This window comes from Dermacentor silvarum, chromosome 1, assembly GCF_013339745.2.
Source record: "Dermacentor silvarum isolate Dsil-2018 chromosome 1, BIME_Dsil_1.4, whole genome shotgun sequence".
Taxonomy (NCBI): domain Eukaryota; kingdom Metazoa; phylum Arthropoda; class Arachnida; order Ixodida; family Ixodidae; genus Dermacentor; species Dermacentor silvarum.
The window spans coordinates 435,582,808-435,598,746 of NC_051154.1; positions in this window are offsets into that span (position 1 = coordinate 435,582,808).

Below are 15,939 nucleotides of genomic sequence, written 5' to 3' on the forward strand. Positions count from 1 at the left end.
TTCTGTTATGCAATCGGGAGTTGCGCATTGCGCCAATCGGAATAAGATTGCGGGAAGAGGGAAGTGCGATGGCAGCGTCATTTTACGCCACCCTGCTATTTCACAAGGCGGTTGCACCGCAAGCTGCGTGCCTAATCAGGTAAATTCAACAAACGCTCAAGCCAGGAGCACAGCATGGCAGATTCCAGACTCGCATGGCGGAGGACTGGACAGAGTCGAGGCCGAGGTAAAGGGGTTTTGTGGTTGTGGGGCGAGGGGGCAGAGGAGAAATATGAAGCGGCCCACGAGGAATGTTGGCCGGCCGCCCGCCAATTTTAATGACTCTATTCCGTTCCGCACGCATAAATTGTTCCAACTTTCGGGAACCGCGAGCGACATGACGTTACACCTCGGGGCGCGAAAAACCCTACGCGTCCCCGCAACTCGATGCCGTGCAACTGCAAGGGCTGCGCGCATTCGCAACGCTTCGGCGCGCGCCGAGAATCTTTTCGGCCACCACTAAAGCCGCGCGCCGCAGTGCTATCCGCACAACTGGACGCTTCGTCGCCAGTGCTGCCAGCCGAGCCAGCCGGGTACGGGCGTCGGTGCTCATTAAAACGCGCCGGGCCGCACGCGACCACCTTATACCGCGACCGCTGCGGGGGACGCCAGAGTGCGTTAGGCGTGCTCTGCGTACGTCTACCCCCTTCGTGCCGGCAACAAACGCAGGCGCGCGCCCTGGCAGTGTGCGACTCATACAAAGCTCGCGGAAAGTCCACGCGCAGCCGCGAATCTCAGTGGGGCTTCCGCCGCCCGTCGTCGATTAGCCCGTCGCTGCGCACGTGGTGGTGCGGGTGAGGCAATTTGGAATTCGATGGCGCGTATTTTGGCTGCGTTCGCCTCTCTCTGGCCTCATAATAAGCTGCAAATAAGTACGCACCTACTGCGCCTGGCAGAGTCGGGGATAACCGGCCAGAAACACTTGGCGGTGTTCAATTAAAGCTGCCTTTTTGTTTTGCTTCCATTTTTCTTTATTGATGATTAGAAGTAGGGCGGCCACGGATTGCGATAGGTTCCCGAGGGTGTTTTTATTTCTGGCTGAGGGTCGCACGCCTCGGAGGCACAAACTGCAGTGTCGGTATCCACGTGCCCACTTCATGACAGGGTGTGCACTCGCTCTTAAGCATCGTAATTCCCAGAAAGAGTTTTGAAGCATTGTAACAGGAAGTAATTTTAAGCTCTATAGCGCGTGCGCCACCTCAGGCGCATACAGCGAGGACGCGAGTTCTTTTAGCAACGCAGGCTCGCATAGAGACTTGCGAGCTCGGCGCGCAAAGGCCGCTCAGTAATTCCCGGCTCTCTCGTGCTAACACACCTTTGTCTTAGCATTTACCAACATTTCTCAGCCAGAAAGAAGTGCCCGAGGGATCGAGGAGCAAGCTGAGAGGAATTTATTCGCGCAGTCCTCATAGACACCATATGCTAAGAAGCGTGCGGTTTAGAGAAAGTCAAATGTAGGAGAGTAAACAAAATGTCGCGTGCTCCTTGGGTACACTGTGTTCGACCAGTATTGCCAACAAAAGAGCATCGCGCGAGTTGCACCAAAAGAACAAAAGGGAGGGAATATAGGCTTTGACGTAAGAAATCGCGCGAGAAAAAAGCACAAAACTCGTTTGCTATCGTATTATGGTAGTGGCGTCTAAATCTAAAGTTTCAAACAATCATTACGGCACGTTTCTTCGACAACTGTCTGAGGTGATTAAAACACAAGGGATTTCCAGCCAAATCACGATATCACTGACTAATCTTAACAGCACCGGTGGAATTCACAATTTTACCGCTATAACAGCTAGCTGATACAAATAAAAGTAGAAGTTTCCTAATAACTTCTTATTGGAAAACTTTAGGGGGCACGTTGTAATAGCAGAGTCACCATGCTCACAGCGTAACCCTTTGCTAGAGTTAGAGTGAACATTACTATTCAGTTTAAGAAAGAACGATCTGAATAGTATTGGTCTGGTGTGTTCATGCAAAGAGCTAGATGGTTAACGAGTTACTGCTTCAAATAAAACACGCGCGAGCTTTCTCGGAAATATCAGAAAAAGGAAGAAGGGGAAAAAAACATTACGGCAGAACTCATTTCACGATGAATGTCGAAGGTATTGCGAATGGCAATTCAGCAATGTAGCGACAGACCACATTCCTGAAGTCGCGTTTATTGACCCCGTGTAGCGGTAATTCTGAGGCTTTTGCTGCTTCGGCTATACGCCACATACTCCAATATCGCCCCACTTTTCTACAGCACTCGCATGCCATGGTCGAATGAGCATGTAGCTGACGAAGCTGGAGTGACGAAGCTGGATGACGAATCTGGAGCACGACTACGATTGCATTACGCCGACAGTCTGACAATGGAGGCCTGAAAGCGACTGTTTGACGATAACAACGTGACAAGGGCGGCATAATCACGATTGAATGAGGCCAGTATGATTACAATACAATGACAACATGATATTTGCATCGATGTGACGACGAAGACAACGACATGACGACAATGGGATGGCGTTACTAAAATGACGACAATGATAAAACCATAAAGTCCTGAGGAACACGGTAATATTATTATTCTCGACGATAGGTATGGCTCGGATAACATAAGAGTTACAAAATATATGGTCTTCGAATTATTAAGACCGAAAGAATTTGACAATCGCTTAAGTACCATTACGTGATTTGAATGCGAAAGCGTTATGAGTTCTCCAAGTTATCACCACTAAAACTACACCACGCAAACACGATACAACGTGTTTGCGCTCCTTTCTTCGGTTAGCTTTCTGTGCATTCATTAATCAACAGACCGCAACCATTCAGAACTCATCACCAAGTACCTATGTGGTTGTCATGTGTCCTTCACAACTCTAATCCACCTTAACCCACCTTGCTCTAATTTTTACCAACTTTATTCCACTTTATTCTAACATTACCTACTTTTATCCACCTTAATCCAATTTAAATCTCCTTCATTCATTTTACTTCAGCTTAGTTCACTTTATTCCGCCATAAGTCACCTGACTCCAATTTGTTCTAACTTTAATTCTTATTACTTCGCTGTAATTCACATTAATTGACGGTAATTCACATTAATTCACCTTAATGACACATAATTACTACTAATTCGCGTAGGTATACCATTTACTATCTTCTGCATTACTACTGACGTCATACAAAAGGCTGATGACGTCACATTGATTTTTCGTGCCACTCGTTGCGGACAGCGCCAGATTTGCTGCGGCATATAATACTTTCCCATAAGTAATATGCGCGTCCATAATCTTCGGCCTTCCTATTCCCTGCGCCAGTCTTTACAGCGTAGTCTTCAGATGCCAGAAGAGCTTTCAACGTGAGAAATAACCAATGATAGTAGATTCACTTGTTGTAGCAATCTAAGAGAAATCGTCTATTTATGCGCATATGCCCTCGAGAACACGCAATAGTTTGCCTTTAAAGAAAAATCCCGCTCGAAACATAAGCGCATTTGTCTCGACGGATTTGACGGATGAGTACGTCAGAGTGTTTAGAAGGTAACGCTTACTGATAAAGAAAAATGAAGTGAGATGAGTCAGTGAATAAATTCACTCGTGTAGAGTTCTACGAGCTTCATTCGGAAGATGCAGATTTATTAAGATATACCGGCTGTTTCTTTTTTTTACGTGCATAACTTTTTTTTAAATTACCGCAATATACATCACACTGGCAATATTAACCATGCGAGTGGTGTCCGGGTTGGCCACCTCTAGGTAATGAGGTTTTACACCGGTTATGTGCGCAATTAACTAAGTTATGCTAATCAACTCTTTAATTATTGACCTTATATGACTAAAGAAAATGAGCAGTTTGGAGGCCGTCCTCTTTATTACCTAATTGAGCGAAGAAATTTTCATTAAACAGGCTTCTGTAGGTGCTACGCGAACAAGTATTACAAATTGAAAGGCTCTCTGAAAGCGAAACTGGCACTGGAAAAGACCACCTATGACATCAACCTCACCGCCTTTCGTGATGGTGCCGTTGTCCCAAATTGCAAAGCCCCTCGAATCAGTGTCTCGCGGCCGGCCCAATCATAAAATTTACTACAGAAATTACTAGAGGGAAAGCTGGCGTCACAGTCATTCCGCCACCAATATTGTTTAGTACTTGTATTTGATCGTTGTGCTTGTAGCTTCAAACGTTCTCGTGGCTTTGTTTAGTTTGCTTTATCTGCTGCTTTTATTTGCCTAAATTTCAAACCAATAAGTATTATTCTAAATGCAAGAGGCCATAAGACTCTGCGAAGCTGCATAATCGCTACTCATTGCAGCATTTGCGCATGCCGATGTGGGCAAATCGAACCGCGCCAAGCGTCTCAGCTCTCTGGCTTGCCGTCGAGTAATGCCGGAGGGTGTACTATGCTGCTCGTCAACGCGTGGGTCTGCTGCGTAATGGTTTCATTAGTGGTCCTTGTGCTGGAGGTCTTCGGTTCGAATCCGTTCATCAGACAATTATATTGTAAAAATTTTATTCATTTATACCGCAGTATTTAATTAGCTAAGTTAAGGACCGCACAAAGAGCGATGGAACGAAAAATCTTAGGAGTAACGTTAAGAGAAAGGAAGAGAGCGGTGTGGATCAGAGAACAAACGGGGATAGACGATATTCTAGTTGACATTAAGCGGAATAAATGGAGCTGCGCAGGCCATGTAATGCGTAGGATGGATAACCGGTGGGCCATTAGGGTTACAGAATGGATACCAAGAGAAGGGAAGCGCAGTCGAGGACGGCAGAAAACCAGGTGGGATGATGAAGTTAGGAAATTCGCAGGCGCAAGTTGGAATACGCTAGCGCAGGACAGGGGTAATTGGAGATCGCAGGGAGAGGCCTTCGTCCTGCAGTGGACATAAATATAGGCTGATGAGGATGATGATTTAATTAGCTGGAAATGATCCATTTTTGAAGCCGTTTAAAGCCATAAGGAGGAAGTTTAGCCATGTACTAACCGTTATTGCCAAGCTGGCTGAATCGGACGTGCTTGCAGCTTCCGTATGCACTAAGGGCCACAGTTTCTCTCTAGGAATTATTGCAGACAACTCTATCGGTCGCTATCGTTTTTCGTTTTTTTTCCACGCAGGCAGTTAAGAGCTTTAATGCTTGTTTTGGGCGCGAACGCCGCCACTCGATTCGCTGGCGCTGCTGTCGTTATTGCATCGAAAGTTCGATAACGTGAGACCGCTTCACCTCGGTAGCGTTCGCATGGCTTGCAGTGAGCCGTCTTACTGCGCAGTCCGCGATTAACATTTCTGCATTTTTGTCCACGAACGTTGTCCTTCGTCGTCGACCATCACTAGTTGCAATAAATTTGCTTTGGAACTTTCGAAACGCTGTATTTTTAGTAATCATAGTACGAGCCTCATCCCGCAGTTTCGACTCAGCGACGCGCGTTTGTTTTGGTCAGTGTCAGTAGTGTATCTTGATGGGAAAAAGGCCCCGTGCTACACTAATTACAACTCACCTGTTTTTCTTTAATTTATGTTAAGAGATCCGCAGTGGCGGTGCTGTACGCTAACTTTCCGTGAAATGTTTGCATTTGCGGTGCGTTGGCTTTAGGTTTCTCGACATTTCCGACTGCGAAAAAATAGCTTGAGCATGCCTTCTTTTTTTTTCTTAACGGAAAAAAAATAAAAATTCAGGCGACATCGTGGAACAAACATCCACAAAATTACGCGTTGCTATCGCAAAATAAAGCCACTATACACCCATCGCAACCTCGCGAATTTTCTTTCCTTTCTTGAAGTGCTCAGCACTAAAAGCGGAAAAAGTACATTGAAGCTTGTCCTCTGTGCTGAGAAACATGAATAACATACGATTACCAGGTTCTGTCCACCGCCTATTGGCAAGAATTTAATGAGGTAACCATCTTGTAAGCCAACAGGACTTTACACTATATAGACGTAACCAAAATTTCTTGAACTATTTGGGAACTAAACAGGTTGTACCGAAGGGTTAAACCAGGACGACGCAAGGTGACTACAGCATACATCACCCATTTAAGCAGAGATGAAACAGCATGTGATAATAGAAAGGCAAATAACGACTACCTCAATGTAGCAACGGAATCAGAGAGCTAAGCTCATGTCATCAGTGAAAAACCATGCAAATAAATAGCAGTTGAACATAGTTGAAAGGATTCCCTTTCGTGTTCAAGCAAGCTAAGCGCTGAAATGCGATACGTTACGACACCGAGTGACATATTAGCTGCACCCTTTTCGTCAATAATTTCTCGCATCCAAATGCTTCTGTGGGTTTCCAAGTCCCGTGATTTTGTGCATATGTATGTTTGCATTGGAGTTGCGCCTGACACGAGCCCCCCCAAAAAATGCCAAGAGCAAGTGACTCTATACCAGTCCAGCTGTAAACAACTTAGGAAGGCCCAATAAGCTTCAACACGCTCCCTCACCACAAACGTAATTGACCTGCCTGGTGCAGTATTCGGCCACTACCTCTCTCATGAGCCTTGCAATGAACTCGTGACCCTCAGTCCCCAACGGCTCTAGAGCACCTGGCCAAGGTGGCGGGCAGCCCTGCGACGCGGCTCAGGGGGCTAAGAATCTCGGGATTCAGGCAGGCCACCACTGAAAACTGAAACTCGCAACGTTTAACACGCCCCAAAGTTGTACACGTTGGATTGTACACGTTGTACACGTAAATGCGTTGGATTTTGGCATGGCATCTGGCAGAGCACACCCGATGTGTACTGCAATATGAATTGGACAGCTTCCCTAGGAAAATACCTCGGAGTTTCACTAAATTATTACCGAAATGCGGAAGAATATTGGTCTGAGGAAAACAAACACGTTAAAAACACTACCGATAAATGGGGTGGCCAGAATTTTTCAGTATTTGCAAGAGCTTCCGTTTCGAATATTTTTTGATTGCCAAAGTGTTTTACGTGTTGCAAGTGATGACCATGGCCAGAAGTTCGGTTCAAAAATCCACCGAGTATTTGCGACCTTTATATAGGCATCACAGTGTGAGCGTACCAGCCAGGGCAATTTGTTTCTTAAGGTGAAAAATGGGGGTCTTGGGCTCTCGCATCTGTTCTTCAAGCAGTTGGTGAACAGATTCTTCTTTGTGCGGGATCAAAGCGATGTATTTTTGAGAACTGTGATCCAAGCACGATTACAGCATGATCTATCTGATTTTGTTGTATCATCGTTTTCTTTGAAAGCAGGACCGCTTAGTTCTTATTTGCGCAAAGTGTTTATGTGTATACGCTTGCTCAAGGCAAGATTTTTATATCAATACTTGTCTGATGTTACGAGAAAGCGTTTGTATTGTGATATTCTTAATGTATTCTTACCAACACCTGTCTATCGAGCTGTCTACAAGCTAGGTCCTGAACGCGATGTGGTAAGGCGAGTTAAGATGATGATGATGTATGGATTTTATTGGCGCAAGGGCCAGGGATGGCCAAAGAGCGCCAAGAGGCGAGTTAAGAAAATGCCGATCAGGCCCTCAGTTAAAACATGCTTTTTTTTTCAAATACATACCGACACTCTCCCTGTAAAGCCATGGTTACAAAGTAAATGTCATTTTGTACCTTGGTCAGTAATCTGTTTAATCTGTAGGAAACCGGAAACAACAGAACATATTTTTCTAGACTGCCACGATGCCGTATTCCTGTGGGATGTCTTGCAAAGAACTCTTAAAAAAGAATTGCCATTAAGCTATTTTGCAATCCGCTTCCATGTGCGGATACAGGGGAAGCGCCGAGTGATATGCTAATGGTGCTTTGCATGCATAGCGCATGGAAGACGAGGATGGATATTAGACATGCTCATATACAAACTCACTCAGCAAGACACAATTTTGTTGAGAGTATGATCTACACCCGAGAGTTGTTCAGAGCCCAATGTGAACCCCCAGAATGGCTACCTATATTGGATCAATTGGCTTCTGTGAAGTATTTTTAAGCCACATACACCGGCCGAGCTTTAGCTGGCGTATTTAGAATATGTACATGTGTATCTGATAATTTTTGTTTGTGTTTGTGAAATCGCAATAAATATTAAAAAAGTCAGGGTGGCCTGAGTGGTCTAAGGCGCCAGATTTAAGCTATGGTCCTCGCGAGAGGGCGTGGGTTGGATCCCCACTCCTGTCACAGTTATTGCCACGCGCTTTTTGTTATTTACGCATTTTTTTCTTACACTACACGTGCACGCGCTGCGTTGAGAAAGAACAAAAAACGTGTATCTGCATATTTCGCTGCAAACATACAGCTTTATTATAGCATACAGCAGCAAACGCAAGCAATAGACAGCAGGAATATTAATTGAGAGGAAAAAAAAGCAAGAATTTAACGTTAGCGTTGGGTGATGCGCAATACGCATGCCGAGTACGTAAGACAGGCTAGGATTCATACCAGCGTACGCTATTTACCGGACTCAACGTTCAACGCTTATGTAAGGGGTACCTTATATACCTCGTGTAAAATAGCGACAACCGTCGAAGTGGGCACAGTCTGGTTCAGATCTTCCAAGCCAGCTTCTTGCACTGTTTGTCGGATTAATTTGAACTGATGCTTATATTTCCTTTGTTGTTTGTCGATGCGCTGATAACGAAGCATAGTGACAATTACTGGGGCGCTTTTTCGAGGGTTTCGATTCTTCGGCACTTTGGACTTAACGAGAGAAGCTGAATCAGACGTACACGAAGTTCGAGATTTGGCGGCGCTCGCCGCAATACACTCAACGCTCTTTGATCAGAGAGGCCATTACTTGTGCATTTTTGCTTGTACCTGGTATTTCGTTTAGATGGCACCACAAGCTAAGCGCCACTATGGTCCCTTTGTTTTATTTAGGGACCTAAAGGTGCACTTCCCGCAAGGGTAGTGCCTTGCTATTTCAGGCTCGAGCTGCTTGACTAAGGACAAAAACACACCGGGGCGAATACTCGCAACAAGATGAGGCATGTGTACGCTTTAACAAAAATACGAAGACCACTCAGACCTTATGGAGACCTAATGGCATGAGAAGGAATTCACCCAGTGGAAGCCATTGGTAACGTACAACTTCCGGTAGTGCTTGGATTTAAAGCGGCCCGAAACATCAACCAGTCAGCGGTCGAGATAATCAAGAGACGCTTAGACTATTGGTCGAAAAAAAGCAGGAAAGAGATTGATACGACCGGATCCGTTACAGGCATAGGTAGCGGTACAAGGTCGATGAGTTTTGAGGAAGAGAAAAAAAGATTAAGGAAATGCATACAAAAATGCTGGAGTGAAACGCATGTGTAGCATAACTGATCAACTCAAGCAGGCTAGGTGACTATTTGGCACCGCTCCTTTAAAGGGTATTGCTATAAATCATCACCTTCATTATATAATCTGGTTGGTGCCGGCATACTCGGGGCTGGTGAATACGAATGCTTACGGGGGGGGGGGGGGGGCATTGTTTAAGTGTCCACCTAGTGGACATGTCCATGACGCCTGCGCTTGGAGTGCTGATTGGCTGGGAGCGCCTGTCTGCTTCAGACGTGTACCCCAGCCCAGCCAATTAGACCTTCAGACAGCAGGCGAAATGGACATTTCCACTAGGTGGGTCCTTAGAGAATACCCCTCGCTCCCCTCCCCCCCCCCCCCCAGCAATGGATTAGTTTGATATTTGGAGTGCATTTGGTATACTCGTACTTTGCGAACTTGTAGATATAGGTAGCACCGCAGCCGTTTGTGTTAGTGTTCCATTCGGTACCGATATTCTAAAAGACTAGTTTGCACCCTGCTGAGCAGCGTATGGTGATGTCAGCGTTCGAAGCAATGCTAATGCTAACGCTAACGCAAGCGCTCTAGCCTATACTAAACCACACTAATGATGTGTAAGGGTGTAAGGGTGTAAGGGTATAAGCATGGCAGTGCTACGTCAATACTATGCGCACACAGAACCGAAGTCACATCTAAGGAAGCATTTGAAATTTGTTATCAGGTCACGTAAACTGCGGTGCTGTTGACAGGGGCCGCATTAATAAAGCTTGCCCTATCGTACTTTGTTCTTACTTTTGAGTTTTTCGTTCCGAGAATACAGTGGGATATCAGTGGGGCGCACTTCACTTATGATCAGCGCGTGAGAGCGAAATTGAAAGCGAAGTGTGAACGAACTATAAGGAAAGAAGAAATTGGCGCTCATTTGAAATGGCGCTGACGTTGTGCGTGCGTCTGGACTATGCGATGCAGCGAATTCCAGCTCGCTGTAGCTTCGCGCCTTCCTCTTCCGGGCGTTTGCGACAGCGCAGACTTGCATGGCATCATCCGCTATACATGAGCAAGCCGGGAAACGGTGAAAGCAATAAACAGTGAATGCAGCTATTCATAAGGGCGTGCCAAATGAAACTGTTAAATTTCTTTATTTATAGACTGTATACATCAACATTGTAACAAGAGTGCTGCCTTTATCAACTTACCGTATTGCTTAATATCAAACACATGATAAAAAGGTATTATATCGATGAACTGTCTTGCGTATTAGTGTGCTTTCCTTCAATCGTGCTCCATCAACCAATCGCCCAAACACTCTGCGCATTTTAAGAAGGCGTATAATTAGGTTCGTTGACCTGTACACCTTGTACAGAAGTGTCTTTAAACATACGTTGAGCGCAAATATAAACGTGCTCATTAACGTGTCGCTCATTTAATGTTCTTCAAGTTTCATATTGAGATTTTCGCCCGCAAATTTTATAATGTATACGGTCACTGTCAGCTCCCTTGTGGTCATCATCCCAATTGTTAGCGGTAGCTATTGCCACTGAAGAGTTATTATAAAGTAAGTTAGTAGGACATGCAAGGCCACATATGTGTAAAACAGCATTGAAACGGGGTATACTTCATCTAGAGACCTCGACAGGGTGCCTTGACTGATATAAAATGAAAACACTGTTCTTTATCATATTCACAGTGTATACTTTGTGATTTCATCCCACCGTTTCATAGTACTGACCCGTCCTTCGATATCACATATGTTCTAGGTTTTTAAAAATGATATTCGTACACTTCACATGACCAGCCCAAGAGGTACGTCGCACAGCCTATTATCCGAGGATGCTGCTACGATAGTTCCACGAAATCTACCATGCGGGAATGTCGTGGTCAACGCGATTAGCCTTGCTAACTGCGCCAAACTCAACAAAGCTGCACGTAACATTACTATCGCCGTATTCCTCGACATCAATTGAGCGTTCGACAACGTCACGCTGTTACGTCTGTAGGAGATGGTTGTTGTATGTACCACTGGATCTCAAAAGAAGGGGACACAGCTCCGCCCACATTGCTTCAAGGAGTTCCCTAGGGAGGTGTATTAAGTCCGACTTTATTTAACATTAACACAGCTACACAAAGTAGGGATAGTAGATTTGCCATTCGCGTAAACTTGTTAACATAGGCACATTAACTAAATTATCAAGCATGTTGTCACGCGCGCACAAGCAAACATGAACGCATCTCACTCGATGACCGCGGAAACTCGCTATGAAAACGCTGAAGTGAGTCAGCGCAGCAGGAGCAGCGAGCGAATTAAGTTTCGTGCTGGGGCTCGCATCAACGTAATCTTAGCCCCGAAAACACAGGGAGGGCGACTGTCACAGCTGTCCCGGATTTGTCGTCGGCGCGAAGTCGATCGACGGGGTAGACAAGCTGGTTGGTCGTTCCGTACTCAAGCGAACACAGTGAAAAGAGTCAGAGTCGGGAGTAAACAAAAAAACTAGATATTTATTGGCTGATAAATATACACAAATTAATAAAATAAAATACACTAGACAAACTAACACAACTGAACCTAATATCACACAATGATGAAGACAAATAAATACGAGCAATTAACAGTACATATACATATGAAACAGGGCTCCGATCAAATACACAAGAATACACTTAACAGTTTTCACTAAAACAAAGTTCAAAAGCAATCAAAGTTCAAAAGAAAACGAATGGTGTCATACGCATGGCCGGGCAGCTGCAGCAAGTCCATAAACCGTGAAGTCGGTGCACAAAGCTTTCCCGAAGAATGCTGGCGGTCCGATCTTGTCGAGGTGGATGCGAATTGCTGAGCTGGGTTTCCCGGGAGTCTAGATCTGACGACTTCCCTCAAGCAGGTTGAGCTAACTTGAGGTGAACTACCGTGAGCTTCGTTGTAGACGCTGGTTTGACGTCTCGTACGTCAACAAGTTCCTCGGAGTTCCGACGTGGCCAGGCGGCCCAGGCGATACTGGACGGCACTAGCCCCCCAACGGCTTCTCAGCAGCGCATAGGTTCAGCTTCTAGACTAAATAGCAAGGCCCAAAACCTGCGCTTAAATAGCCCCTGCTTTCCCTAGTTCCCTATGTAGGGAAACTGCCGGTATGTAGAGTTCTCCGAATTCAGGGCTCTTAGCTCCCAACAATCTTGGCCGCGTCCCTTTCACCGTGGACGAAGAACCGCAGATTCTCCTCTCTCCCAATGTCAAGGGCCAAGGTGGAACCCGGCATACCACGCAGACGTACACGCACACTTCTGGGTTCGTAATCGGCGTGTCGCGTCTGGAATCGAGATGGCAGCCCGAGCGGCCACGACGCTTTTGACGCCCGTAATTCGGCGTGTCGATGTCGAATAAATTATACGCTGCACAGTCAGGAGCCCACCTTTTTGACGCTCGTAATTCGGCGTGTCGTTAATCAGCGTCTAGACCATTCGAAAATATGCCGCTCCGTGACAGGCGGACACCGCCCCGCCGCAGATGCTTTTCCCTCCCGGCGGGACCGCGCGGCCGCAGTAAAGCGTCGCCTGCGCACTCTTCCCTCGCAAACTTCCAGCCCGGCGGAAGCACTGCCCCTCCACCTCCCTACCCTTCCTCCGGAACGTTGTGCGTGACTGGAAGAATGCGCGCTTCCTTCCCGCTTCTCACCCTTGTGTGTACGAGCTTGATTGCTGGGTCACCGTCGCCTGGTTTCGCTCGCACATACAGCGTACGGCACGCGGCGACGATTTTATCGCCCGTGGAGTTTATACGGAACCTCGAGGCGACGACGACGGTGACGCCGACGGCAGAAATTTGCCTAGAGTGTCCATATAATTGATATCGCAATAAAGACGTATTATGTGTAAGAACCTTTGCAGAAAGCCGACACCTATCGGTTCCAGTGCGTTTGCAGCAGGGATTTATTCGAGTTCATATGCTCTTTGCTGCCAGACTGCCGTGTCATCTCCTTGCTTCAGGCAGTGGTCCTGTGGTACGGAGCTTGCTCCCGGCGAATTAATAAAGCTCTTCTATGTCGACGGAAGCAACCGTGCAAATTTCCTTCGTAGGATCAATTGTCACGTCCGTGGCGGGCTTAAGCGCAAGAGAAATACACCCGGGTTAGCGTTGACATGTTAAGCTCGGGCCCAAAAGGGAGACAGAAAGAGGAATCGAAAGGAAACGCGGGGAAGTCAAATATACGCGCATGTGGTTTGTTACCTCAGCTCTTAAGGGGGTGCGTTATCTAAGGTGCTTAAGGTTTAAAAGAAAAGAGGAACAGAGATAGAGAGCACAGTGAGCGTTGGTATATCCAGAAATGTACATTGAGACTACAAGTCCGGTAACCGAGATCTGTTAACTTCAGTAACTGCAGTAATGCAAGTATTGCTTTCTGAGCCTGTAACGTGTGTGTCCACGACGCACGGAGTGGTGGAAGAATAAAATGTTAACCTACATTAGGTGTTTAAAAAGCTATACGTCTGAAATGTTATTTAGGTGATGAACATAAATTTTGTGATGGTAAAGAACGTGAAGTGCTGTCCACATATATAATCTGCGGCTTTCGCTTTGCGATGTGCGCAACTTCCTTTCGGTTGGAATAGTAGTGCGTGTTCCCCAATTCTAAATGCATGCTCATCCATGAAAAAAAGTGTACACACCGCAGGTGCGCCGAAAAAAATTAATTTCTTAGTAATTCACACGCACAAACTAACATTGATGAGTGCACTCGAAAGTACGCAGTGCGAAGTTTGGACAGCACTTCTCAATTTCACGTTACATTCATAGGAGCAGATTAAAATTGACTTGATCGTGGAATTCCTACTTTGTGTAAATTTGCTCTGGGGGTACATACTGTAGCACTCTTGGGCTACCCATACTTAAGTAGACTCCTTTTATCTAGCTGAAATGTTTCGCATTATTGAACCTTTTGCGCAGCTCTTTGATAAAGGGTTATAACTTTTTTTGTTCGAAGTGATCGAACCTTTTGAAAATGTTTTTACTTTGGAAATCGTGGTACATCATGTTTATCTTCAATTTTAGTTTCTTCTGTATGTCATAGTGATGACGTTGGCTTGTAGTCTGTGTAATAAGCTGCACGAAGGTGTATAAAAAAGTCGTATGTTCTCTTCTGATCATTCAATAGAAAAACCTCAAAGGACGTACCTGCCATACGAGTGGATAGAGTGGCATTTTAAATTACCTTAAATGATAAAGTTTCCGCGCAATATTTTTTAAAATTTATGTTTGTGCCAATCAACGTGTGCTGCTGTTGAGTCAGTTTCTGCGTTAAGTGCTTCTTTCTTTTCAGCACTGTGTAAGAACATTTAGGTGTTGACACTGCGTGCGCACGAGCGTCCAGAATATGTTCGGCAGCGCGCGGGCGCACCGAGTAGCTCTGCTGCAAACCGATAGATGGCGCCGCGGTCAGCCGTCCCAGCTAAGCGGTGCCGGCGGCTTGACATTGCTCTGCCTCCCCTAAATTTTCGCTCATAGTGGAGTGAGTAAAACTCAAAGCGCGAAGGAAATTCGCTATTTCAGATAGAAGTGATAACTGCACCAGGCTTAATCCTTTGCCAACATGAAGGTTTCTTGTGCAGGGCGTGATAGACGTGAACACGGATCGATCGGGCAGCACTCAAAGCCCACTCAAGTTACGCTCGCGCGCACAATTTGTTTCGTCCGGTCTAGTCGTTCATCCAAGCATAAAAAAATAAAAGCGTTAGCCCACGTGCTACCCCTTGATCAGAAGAAAATAGTGACTGCACCGAAAAATGTTGTTTTTCATGCTTATCGCTGCTTCCATTCAACCTCAGAAAACCGTTCAAGCATCGTTGCGCGAATTCAGTGTGGCCGCGATATAAATTAAAAAATAAAGCAGCGCAAGCTTTCGATGCGCAACGCACTAGAGCAAAGTGGCTGTTCATGGCTAGAACTTATGATGAGAATGCACATCAGTTATGTATAGAAGCTCTTTCAAGTGGGAATTTATTAGGCGGGAGGAAGGTAGGCGTCTTATCTTGGATTACAGCATCACTAACACAGTTTACTGGTGAAAACCTGAGCAAATGCCTTTTTTATACCAATTCCACTTAACATAGACCGTGTATATCATTCATTTGGCTTTCGTCCATTCAGGACTGAGTGATAATCGCAGTATCAAAAAAAATATGTGACTTTCTTTTTTTCCTAAATTACATATGAGAATGTGCCAATGTAAGCGTATTTGACTATGCGTGCTACAGCATGTCCACAAATACACTTACAGCCACCACACAATTATATCATAGACTTTTTTTTTATTTTGCAAAGACACAATAAGAAAAAATTGTGCATGAAGCAGCTGGATAATTTTAATAGGGGAAAACCATCACAGAAGTTTACGCTATCATACACTCTCACAATGCAAAAGTGTTGAAAAAAAAACATGCAAGCGTGTAATATACGTCGCAAGCGCATTGTAAAAAATTCAGAGCCAGGATGGAACAAATTTGAAAATCAGGTACACATCTGCAAAAAACAGCAATACTTTGTACAGGGTGCACAAAGATTTAAAAATATGCAAATGTCATGTAGCTGGACAGCAGCAATGTAATTTTGTTGGCCGTCCTTCCGAGATACTTTGATTATTTTTATATTCCGCCTAATTACATTATCAGTCTAAATAACTATA